Source organism: Miscanthus floridulus, chromosome 1, assembly GCF_019320115.1.
Source record: "Miscanthus floridulus cultivar M001 chromosome 1, ASM1932011v1, whole genome shotgun sequence".
NCBI classification, from domain to species: domain Eukaryota; kingdom Viridiplantae; phylum Streptophyta; class Magnoliopsida; order Poales; family Poaceae; genus Miscanthus; species Miscanthus floridulus.
Genome location: NC_089580.1, coordinates 195,922,895 through 195,935,047, shown reverse-complemented (window position 1 = coordinate 195,935,047; position 12,153 = coordinate 195,922,895). Strand labels below are relative to the sequence as shown.

Below are 12,153 nucleotides of genomic sequence, written 5' to 3'. Positions count from 1 at the left end.
ACAAACAAAAGGAGCTAATGATTGATTTGTCCAGAGCGTCCATGTGGTATAGTTGATGCAATTCTTCGAAACTAATATGTAAGATGTCATCGCCACGGAAGTAATGATGGTCTCTAAATCTGACAAAGATCCACTGCTCACCCCTGCCACACGCCTGCATGTACCACTTGTTGAGTAACTATATTTGCGTACCCAATTCATTCAGAGCCGCAGGGTTGTACAGACTTTGCCATATTTATAAGTCTTCCAGGTATCAACTTACAGGTTCTGTATTAGAGCTTTGCCCGTCAATTGATCCAAGGTTAAACCAGTATCTTGAAAAAAAACATTAAGGGCTTGAACCGATACTTCTCCAGAGTTGTCTGGTCGATAGACTTATATGTTGGAACCATATTCATTAGCAACAACAAGATTTTACATTGGTTGCTTCTGTTGTCCGAGCTGTGGGACATCCTTCTCTGATGCTCTTTTCCTTTTTTTATCTGCATCATGTGACTTCACGAGGGAGTGGTCATAGTCTGATAGTGGCGAAGGCTTATGAAGTTCAATCATCTTTTTCTTGTGTGCATCGACCTTCTACCTCAGCACATCTCGTGGTATGTAAAAGTATGGCTTCTCCTTAAGCTTCGCTTGACTCTTGTTTTTGATATCCATAAAAAAAATCTTTCACTTTTTTGTCTTCTTTAGCTGTTATTTGCTCGTGGGATGTCCTTTAGTCCCAGCTGGTGTTATCAGCCGGGACTAAAAGTATTTTTGGGCGGGCACCGAAATTGCCGCCCACCTTTTAGTCCCGGTTTTTGGCCTGGGCCGGGACTGAAGGCCTCAAATTTTGGCAACCCGTCAACGTAATTGGAAAGGCCTGGGATTTTGATTTTGTTTAATACTAGGTTAATCAATTAATTCCATAGCAACTTCAATACTTTGCAATATTTATTTTAAAAAATACTATTGATTAACTAATTATTTATTGTAAATAGGAAAATTTTGTAACCTAAAGTTTTTTAATTTCTTTTATGAATATAGAATATAAATGTTACTAATACTAAGTATTTTGTTAATGCAAAAATATATTTGTAACTTAAAATTAATAAAACTAATATTATTCGATAGGAAATTTATTATCACATTATTATAACGTCAATGTTTCAATTTTTACTCGGTTTTTGACCAAAATTGACAGGAAATTTTTGTTGAACCTATAAAAATAAAGAAAATATAGTATTTTTTGTTCTACAACTTTTTCAAATGAAAAAATGGCTTATATAAGGATTGTATATATTGATGAGCTTAACAAACTTGGTATTAAAAAATTTTCAATTTGAGACAATCTAGGGTTCCGAAAACTAGTTCGTAGGCGTCGAAATTTAAAAATCACAAATTTGAACCGTCCAAACTTTCTCAAATGGAAAGTTGACCAAAACAACAATTGTAGATCTTTTTGAGTTTAACAAACTTGGTATTCAAAACTTTTCAATTAGAAGTAATTTAGAGTTCATAATACTATAGTCAAAGTGTTATTTTTTCATTTGACCAAATTTAACTTGGTCAAATTTGCTCAAATGAGACACTAAATGACCTCAGATGAAAAAACTCTAAATACCAAGTTTGATCATCTCAGCAAGATCTACAATTGTTACATAGCTCATTTTCCCATTTAAGAAATTTTTATCAAACACTAGTCACAACTTCTTGAATCTCATATAGACTTTCTAAAACTATGTCACACACTTGTGAAATTTAAACTACATTTTATTCAAGCTTTCTCAAATGAAAAATGGCCTATATAAGGATTGTAGATATTTATGAGCTTAACAAACTTGGTATTCAAAACTTTTCAATTTGAGACAATCTAGGGTCCCGAAAACTAGTTTGTAGGCGTCGAAATTTAACACCATTCCAGTGTTGTACCCAGTTTTTTTTGCCCCACTTCAGCCGTCGGATATAGCAACTTCCTATGATCCTCAAGCATGCGCTCGAACTTAACTTTCTCTTTTTCACTTTCCCATTCTTGTTGTGCATCACGAATGGCATTGCCAAGAGCATCACCGAGATCATCTTCTACCGCTACCACTTCTTCATCTCCCCCCATTGTAGTATCATCAAAGGCACCATACTGAGCAATAATGTCATCAATGTCTAAATCTTCTCCTTCACCTTCTTCCATCATGACCCCGCTTTCTCCATGTTTAGTCCAACATATATAGTTTGACATAAAACCTGACTTAAGCAAATATGAATGAAGACTCATTGAGTTTGAATATTCTTTTAAATTCTTACATAGGGCACATGGACAGCACATGAAACCATCCCGCTTATTTGCCTCGGCCACACCTAAGAAATAGTGCAAGCCCTCAATAAAATCTTGGGAGCGACGATCGGCATTGTACATCCAATGGCGTGACATAATCTATATTACACGACAAATTATAAAAACCTTGAACATAATTAAGTATTTTATTACACAACATAAATGACACACACACGGTTGATTAATTAACTAAGCCTGGCTACAACGTAAGCAATCCCAACTATCACTAAACAAACTAAAACTATAATGCACTTCAGTAACATAATTATTTCGTGATCGTACGCAACTAAAACAGACAAATCATTCTTCTGTTGAATATCAATAAGCTTCTCCTGCTGGCTCACTGCCTCATCAGCAGCAGCCGCTACCTTAAGCGCACCCAAATTCTACATGTATGTAGCATAATCTTTCTCCTAGTACCAACCATCGCATCCATTGCCCTCCCACTAAAATTAAAGCCAAAAAATATTTAGTCAAAAATATTCAAGAAAAGCAGGTCAATTAGCCATAATTATAAAATGCGTAAGAAACTCACATCGCGATCCGGGCACTTGTAGAAAACACGACCCTTGTTGGGTCCCTGTCTCTTGACTCGGTACTCCATCACAATCTTCTGCTTACACTTGCCGCAGATAATGAGCGGGAGTTCTGGCCTCAGTCGTTTCGCAACCGAACGAGAGGCCGAGGATCCGGTACCAGTTGTCATCTACTTTCTATACTTAATTTTGCAAACTAGTGTAAATTTCATATTTTCTAAAATGATATATTTAAACAAAACTAGTACGGATTTCACATGTTTCAATAAATAACCATCCGTACTAGTTGACCTTGCTTACGTGATCATCTCGGCCAGCATTTCTCCATCGGACGGCACCGTACTTGGTCAAGGAAGAGCTCCGATTCTACGAGAAAGGGAACACGGTCTTCCACGACCGTTGCCGCTCTCCCTCGTAGAATCAAAGCTCATCCTTGACGTCCGTTACCGCTCGGCAGAGAACATATTGGCTGAGCTGAACACGGTCCACAAGTTCAACTAGTACGGATTTTCTATAATTTTCTAACTATTTACTAAGTTTTTCATTCCATGAAAAATTTAATTCTAAAAAAAGGCATGATTTCTAAGTAGTTCATTTCATGGAAAAAATAATTCTAAGTGACCTGCTCTATATCGGCGAGCTCACAGATGTTTAGGTTGCCGAGGATAGTAATATTTGTAGATGACATTTATAGGTCTGAAGTTATCAAATATCCATCAAATTATAGCTCAAAAACATGTTTCAATAAATAACCATCCGTACTAGTTGACCTTGCTTACGTGATCAACTCGGCGAGCATTTCTCCACCGAACGGCACCGTACTTGGTCAAGGAAGAGCTCCGATTCTACGAGAAAGGGAACACGGTCTTCCACGACCGTTGCCGCTCTCCCTCGTAGAATCAAAGCTCCTCCTTGACGTCCGTTACCGCTCGGCAGAGAACATGCTCACCGACCTGAACACGGTCCGCAAGTTCAACTAGTACGGATTTTCTAAAATTTTCTAACCATTTTCTAAGTTTTTCATTTCATGGAAAATTTAATTCTAAAAAATAAAAGGCATGATTTCTAAGTATTTCATTTCATTTGATGAACTAATTTAACTTTTGTTTATCCAAACATATATGCAAATCATCATGTCATTTTGAGCTAAAAATGACATATAAAATCATAATAAAGTCCAACATATAAAGTTACACATGCATCTACATCGCAAAATGAGATAAGCTACTGATAAAACATAAGAGGATTAAGTTTGTTACCTCTAAAATCGAAGAGCAACACCAATGGAGGGGGAGAGAGCAAGAACAACAGCAAGCTGAAGAACAAAGGCAGTGAGTTTGAATGGAATGGCTCGGGCTCGGGGAGGAAGAAATGAGCTGAATTATAGGCCGGGATAATTAGTCCCAGTTAGGGGTCCAAACCGGGACTAAAGATTAATCTTTATTTCCGGGGCATCACCCAAACCGGGACTAAAAGCTTTAGTCCCGGTTGGTATTACCAACCGGGACTAAAGATAAACCTTTAGTCCCGGTTGGTAATACCAGCCGGGACTAAAGATCCCTGCCCCACGGACGACCGTTGGGCAGGGACCTTTAGTCCCGGTTAGTATTACCAACCGGGACTAAAGGGTCCTTTAGTCCCGAGGGCAAAAAATACCAAGGCTAATGCTAAATTGGGACATCCTTCTAAAGTCTGTTCTCTAGTAGTGAGGTTTGCTAAGGCGCCATTCTAATAGCATCAAGTCCTATCTCACTGAAGGTAATAAAAAGACTAGGTTAAAGTGGTGTATTGACATGATTGAGAGGGGGTTGAGTGGTGATCCACAGTTTAAGGATTTTTTTTGACTTTGTCTTCGTTGATGAAAAATGGTTCTACCTCACCCAAAAATCTGAAAAGTATTACTTGCTCACGTTCGCACTTCTCGTCGAGCATCTTGAGCACTTGTGGATCAAACTTGATACTGTTGCCATGCATCACGACTTTGTCCAGATCGGGGATGAAAACCTTGCAGTCGAACTCGTCGAGGCAGTAAAGCATGGCGAGGAGCATGTATTCCAAGTGCACGAGACTGCAGCGAGAGCATGGCCAGAAACGCGAGTGTGCACGATCCCACGCTTGGCGGTCCTCATGGACGAGATGACAGCGAGCGCAAACAAAAGCGCCCGGCGGCAACGCGTGCTCCGACTCCGGCGCCATGGAGTCCGGCACGAACTCGAGGGACTCCGGCACCATCTCGGAGTCCAGCGGGGAGGAGTCGTCCTTGGGCGCCACCTCCGACTTCGGCGGGATGGAGTCCTGCAGCTCGACGAGAAGATCCGGAGCCACGGACTCCGACGCGATGACCATCGAGTCCGGCGACAAGGAGGCCACGGCGAGCGGCGATTCTGAGTCCAGGGCGAGCGGCAAGTCAGAGTCCATGGCGAGGACGAAGAGAGGCGTGGCGTCTCGGCCGAAGAGAGGCAACAGGCGTGGAAGGAAGGCGAGGCGTGCGGCGTTAATTACGTCGGGGAACAAAGCGTGCGCGCGCGGCGCAATTACTCCGTGTGCGGCGCGGCGCAAGTTCGCAGGGGCAAAGAAGTCCAAGACCCACGCCTCGCCACACGACTTCTAATCTTACTACACCACAACACCATATCACCGTCAGTCATCTGACGCTAAAACTTTTTTTTTATCGATGGATAATCTGACGCTAAAGATAGCTCACAGATAATCTAACGCTAAATCCTCATTTAGCGATTTGCTGTCTGTCGCCATAGGTACTCATATTTAATGTTTAACTGGTCGACGCTAAAACGAAGTATACTGTCAATCTGTCTGTTGCCAAAAATAAATGGCTCCCACCCTCGCACGCATATTCAGCTCGCGCCCATTTATATTCATCTCCCGGCCAAATATTGGCCTTGCCCACGAGTACACAAACCCTAACCCAAATCCCAAATCCAGAAGCGCCCAAACCGCCGGGCGCCGCCTCCCTCTCCCTCTCCCAAATGGTGCCCGCCCGGCCAGCCCCAAATCTCGCCGGATCTTCCCCCTCACCCTCACCAACGGCGTCGAGCTCTCCTCCCCTCACCGACGGTGACCTCCTCTCCCCCTCGTGCTACTCCGCATCTGGGGCGTCGTGCTGGGGCTCCCTGACGACACCGAGGAGGGGCGCACGATGGAGCTCGCGAAGTCTCCTACCAGGCCGTCATCGGCAAGGACCGGCCGTGCGCGCCCCCGTCCCCGGCGCCCACCCCACCGGTGGTGCAGGCCGCGGCCGAGGGCGTGGTGTCCATGAGCCGCGTGCTGTGCCATCTGCAGAGCAGGCCGTGCCGCGAGGAAGAGAGCAGCGACGCCGTACCTGCCTATCTCCTTCGATTCGAAGCTCGTCGTCGCGGGGGACGACCGCTGCCTGCCGTTCGACGCGTCGTCCGTCGACACCAAGCGGATCCTGAAGCCCGAGGGCCATCTCGTCATGCTCACGTCCAGCGCCGCCGACTGTAAAGTTTGCATAAATATGCTTGGTAATTTATTGCTAATTGCTCCCAAAACACAAGCCAGTAGACTGTAAAGTGTTTTTTTTTTTTTGCATTTTGAACTCCCTGCATGAAGTTGCAGCATATGGATAAAAAAAGCTTGTTTGCCAGCTTATGAACTCAAAGTAGCTGGTACAATCTAAAGAGAAGATGCTTAATGCATGTTTCTGAACAAAAAAGCTACAAGTTATTTTGAATTAAAGAAGCTGAATATATAGGAGCAACCTTAGTGAGTCACTTTTAAATTAGCATTCTGATAACTAACTAGGCGTCAGATCCCAATTTTTATTTAAACCATTGATATTGTTTCATGATAGCACATAGGAAAACTGAAAGTGCAATGCACTAGCAATCCTGTTTCTGAATCAAAACATTTCTATTTCTATGCAGCTGTTGTGAGAACTAAAATAAGCATATAATCTGTTTACTGTATGTATGATTACAGATTAGACTAAATTCAGTGTATACTGTATCTATGGTCTATGCTCATATGCTGCTGTGTTTTTTTTTTGCAATATAAGTTAAGCCACTAACATTCTGATTTTTTCCATATATAGGAAAGCTTAAGTTTATGTCTATAAGGGCATTCATTAAAATTAACAACCAAGTACATGGGTGAGATACAGTTGAGAGAAAGTACATTTGTTAGCACCTCCAGAATTGGGTAGCTGAAAAAATGATTTAGTTCAGTACAAGAGAAAATGTCTGTTGGAGGACTAGGGTCTTGCCTAGCCAAATTAGCCGATCTGTGCTAGACCATTGCACTACCTGTTGATCTTGTTGAACTTGTACTAAGTGTTGTCAAATCTTCTCTTTAGGCTTGACCCTCCATGGGAGTCCTCTTTTTTTTCCCCCGAAAGATCGATTGGGAGGTCTCTCAAGGATCTGTAATGACTTGTGGTATCTCAATATCATTGTGTCACTAAGAGGCCTTTATGATGCTGTCAGGAATTTGCACTCTCTCAGAAGTAGCACAAGGAACTCCACAAGTTGCAACAGAAAGACTGCACAGAAGCTCATGAACTTCTCGAGGATGTATTGACGGACCAACAAATATAAAACATTTAGACAATTTCACTTTCAACAGGTTGATAATTTCACACCAGATTTAACTCCCTTCTATTTGTTTACATTTAGCTTCCTACAGGCACAATGAAAAATAGCTTGCTCCAACTGCTGTGCTTGAGATCTGAGAACACTTAAATAAATCTTATCATCTAATTCCTTTTAGTGAAACAAATGGATTTGCAAATGTTGGCTGCACACCAAGTACTTGAGAAAAAAGCTATGAATTAAATGGCACATGGAACATCACTGCATCTCTACATCAAAGCCTTCTATTTACATGATCACATCAGTAAAATGCCTTCTATTCATGGCTGCATCCTTTGCACAGCAACACGTTTGCATCGCTGGCTGACATTCACCAGCAGTGCCCACCGAGCTCCCCCAGGCGAGTGGCATCTCCTCCAACTGATGTGTGGCAGGTACTTCATTTGATCCAATTTCACATTCAAATTCTTTAGATTGAAAACAGGGACGGAGGATGCGTTGTTGTGGTTTGTAGACCAGGGGTAACCTGGCATATTTTATTACAGGTTGAGAAATTGGCATGAGTAAAAAATCTGAGTCCTGAAGAACAATAGCTTTTCAAATCAACTATATGAAATTAGGTATTTTGGAAAACCTGACTTGTGCCATTTTTGCTTTGTGATTTTTCAGATCTCATAGCTGCAAGGCAATTCAACTAATATATCGAGCACTAATATTTGCAGTTAAATTAAACTATGCAGTGCGTCCATTCATTATGTCTGCTGTGGGTTGGCACTAATATTCGCAGTTAACTTTGACTCGTAGGTTGGCATTGGATGTGATTGAGTCTGATCCTGAATCTCTTCTCTCTCAGCATCCTTGTTTAGGAAGAACGTGGCTATGAATTCCAAAGGAAGTTATCCCCAGATTGGTTGAGGTATGTGAAGTTATCCCTAGATTGATTGATTGAGGATGGGTTGATTAGTAAATAGTCCTAAAGATGATCCTAAACAAGGATGATCCTATATAACTTAGAAACAAGACTGAGCTTCACCCAAAGTCGTACATATACATGTGATATGCTGTCAGGTCGTAGTTTATAGGTAATAGCTATACTAAATATGACGGAGAAAGAAGGCATTTGTTTAGAGATGAAAATTGTAACTGTAACTTTACTTGCACATGTATCCAACCACTATGAACTGTGCTGAAATATGTAAACTGAAGTTCACAACTGTTATCTGTACGTTTCAAATAAATCAAAGTAGGAAAATTACATAGGTTAGCTACTCAGTTACTGTTGATTTGGAGTGCCTACCCTGAATAAAGAACAAACTGGATGTTTTGTATGCATATGTCATGAACTTTGTACTTACAGTTTCCTTGAAACAGTCAATTGCCACGGGTGAAGCACCATCCTTTGACACAAATTCTTCAAGAGTCTTGGAAATATGAAAAATTAAATACCAGTAGCAGTCCCCAATCTGTTTAGCAGCTTCTTCGTTCCAACTATTTATTGAAAACCACAACAATAGTAAGTGACATAGCCGCAATTAAATCTGAAAGACTGTAGTCCATTCAATGCAATCCAGCTCTTATTAAAACAAAATGGGTAGGAAGTTAAGACTCACTCAAATTAAGGTCTTCTGTTGTATATGGGAAGAGGCACTATCTTCTTATTCCCCATGCTTTTGATTTCATGGTATCATGGATCTGGTTCACTTGGTAGATTGAAATAGGGGTTTCAGATATCTTCTTATTTGACAAATAAACTGCAAATACAGCTGGCACCTCTGCTGAGGTTACTTCGCATATGACTTGTGATGTTGCACATCTTGTTTAGAAAATAGGAAAGTGAATATATAGTTTGTTTATTCTTATAATCAATTATGGCTTTCTTATACCATTTGATGAGGACCCGTACATCTACTTTGCCATCTCACCTACAATATTAATCCATCATCTCTTTATTTCTGGTAGTTATATTGTCAATAGACACTGTCCACGTTCATATGCATCGTCATATTCTGTGATTGAATCAGCTTATGAGAAAATTGCTTGTGTGAGTGCAGCTGCGACAGATTTCTGTGGTATCTATATTCAGCTTGCAGTGGCTGAAATCCTGTTTATTCATAGGTTGAGGTTCTGGCTCAGTTACATTGATGAATTGTGGCAGCTTTTCCTTGTTTTTCAGTCAGTCAGTCACCTGTTACATAGAGCTATTTGTATGAAAACAAAGAACCAATTCAATCTATTGGATAATATACTCCAAATGCTGTCCATGTTTACTATCTTAGTCCTCCAAAGTGACATGTAAATGTGTGCACATTTTCTTGTTTATTTGTGTTTTGCTTTAATCTTTGAGAAACATTTGATGGTAGTGTGGGTTCATTTGTCATGCATACATGTGAAACTTTTTTATTCTCCATATTTATGTCATTCTTGTTTCACTTGGCAAGAACAGGTTCCTGTACAAGTCCATAGAAGTCTTGCATACAGTGATGGCATCAGACCAGTCGAGCCAGCAAGAATGGCAGTAGCAGCTGGCTTATCCGATGGGTTGTTATTTACAGAGCTTGACAGGTATTCTAGAAGCGAGTAAGAATTATACAATACTTGTAGGATTTCTTTTTAATATTTTTTGTTGATCTGCCCCCAACTTTGCTTGGGTCTAAGAAGCTTTGTTGTTGTTTATCTGCCCTGCAACTTATTGTTTCTACCTTGTTATCTGCCCTGCAACTTATTGCCCTCAATTGATGAATCGATGTGTTCCTTAGACCTTTCACTAATATATCTGACAAAGTGGTTTCTTATATTCGAGTATATTCTGTGCATTTAAGATCCAGAATGCCAATCTATGAATCTGTATGTTAATTTTTCTTACACTTGCATTTTTGTTAGACCTGATGGACAGCCATGTGTGGAGGCTCAAGAGTTTGGATTGGTAAGGAACATGCTCATTGCAGCCGTCGAAGAGAGATACAAGGATGCCGGTAATGATCCATTCGTCTGATGTATTCATTCAGTTCATCGAGAACTCCACATTGAGCGTCTGACAATGATTCCACCCAGTGACCATGTGTAATATAAATATGCATAAGCTCTTTGGAAACATCAGCATGTGTAATATACATATATATATGTGTAGGCGTGCGATGGCGTGCGCCATTCACTAGTGTATGTTTGTTCTTAGTTGTGTAATGACATTTGTATTATTGTGGACAATTGTTGATGGATTAATTTTTATTTTTTTAACCATTTAAAATTGTCTCGTTGGACTGTCTGTCGCTAAAACCATATGTACCATTGCACAATCTGTCGCTAAAAAGTAGTAATGGACTATCTGTCGCTAAAAAGTAGCAATGGACTATCTGTTGCTATAAATATTCAGGGCAGCAGACTGTCTGACGTTAAAAGTACTGTCTGACGCTAAAGATTTTTAGCGACAGGACTTACAGCGTCTGCAGAAGTCTGACGTTATAACTTTTTAGCGTCAGATTGTCTGTCGCTGTAGCCGCTTTTAGCGTTAGACCGTCCATCGCTAATCTTGGTGTTGTGGTGTAGTGTCTGCTCTGGCCGACGGAGCGCAGGGCGACTTCTAATATTAACCTGGAGGGAGTACCTAACTACCCCAAGCTTCTCTTATGTATACTAATATGTGTACGTGAGCTCACTTAGTAAACCTCGCCAAATTCCGGTGGACCTGTAGGAGTCGGTCAAGTCATCATAGATGACTTGGTCAGACTTTCTCTTTCAAATTCATATAATAGTAAAATAAATCAATGTTTTTCTAACATTTTTTTTCCAACTTTTAGTAATAAGGTACCATTTGCATCCTTAGAGATTTTAAAAATCTGGGTAAAAAAAATCTAATGTGTTTTATTCAGTATTTTTCTAAACGCTAAATGGAAATAGTCGATCACCTACCGTTTAGCCATTATTCGGGCAAAACGTCCCATTAAACGGGCTAAACGGCCAATTAAATGGGCTAAACGGGTGATTAAACGGAAACGACGCACCATCGTGTAGCGTTTACACGGTGTTTAAACGGGCTAAACGGTCGTTTAGGCAAACAGTAGTTTTATTAGATTTCATGTTCGTGTGGTAAAACTACTACAATCCTGGTACATTCACATGGGATTCTAGGATTCTAAGATTTTTCTTATCTCGATTCTTAAAATCTGTAGGTATCGAAACAAGACCAATGTATGAAATTTTAGTCTAGGGAAACATTATCTACTAAATTAATTTACTTGATCATAGGATACAAATTTTTTTGTTGCATTCAAGCGGGTTGCACCTAATGTATTATGAGTGAAAAGTTCAATTTCCTTAGTTTTTTGAACTTTTTCTATTTTTAGTGTAAAATCCAATTTTTGAGGTATATATAAACCTTTTAAGAGCTCTAAATATTTTATCCATCTATGAGAATTTTATCCAAATCTTAGAAGTTTTGAAATATTTTTAGGGATTTAAGATGATTTTAACTTTTTTCTTGAATTGTTGACCATCTCTGTCGTTGTAGGATGCCACCTCATATAGACTTACAATGTTAATAGGCATCCAAACAAGTTTCTTTCCAAGCTCGAGCAAAGCCAGAACTGGCTAGATGGGGGTGCTTTCTACTTGTATTCTAGCTATAGATCGGTGCTATAACGTTCGAATTTAACTTCCTGACTGTTCTTAGATTTCTCAAATCAGAAATACTTCGACACGGTTCGGACGCGGCTTCTCACTCTGCCTCGTCCGTCTCTTTTAAGAA

The 12,153-nt window shown here is 40.4% G+C and overlaps 1 long non-coding RNA gene across 5 annotated transcripts; it reads left to right on the top strand.

Annotated features, from left to right (window-relative positions):
• The first annotated feature begins 506 nt into the window (after window positions 1–506).
• On the top strand, window positions 507–10,641 carry LOC136508090 (uncharacterized). 5 transcript variants are annotated; one of them, XR_010771860.1, is made up of 7 exons: window positions 5,758–6,347; window positions 7,178–7,231; window positions 7,308–7,446; window positions 7,756–7,846; window positions 8,217–8,328; window positions 9,856–9,974; window positions 10,293–10,641. It is a non-coding gene; the product is annotated as an uncharacterized lncRNA (long non-coding RNA). The 5 variants fall into 5 exon arrangements; XR_010771861.1 differs by lacking the exons at window positions 5,758–6,347; window positions 7,178–7,231 and adding an exon at window positions 507–596; XR_010771858.1 differs by lacking the exon at window positions 7,178–7,231.
• The last annotated feature ends 1,512 nt before the right edge of the window (window positions 10,642–12,153 follow it).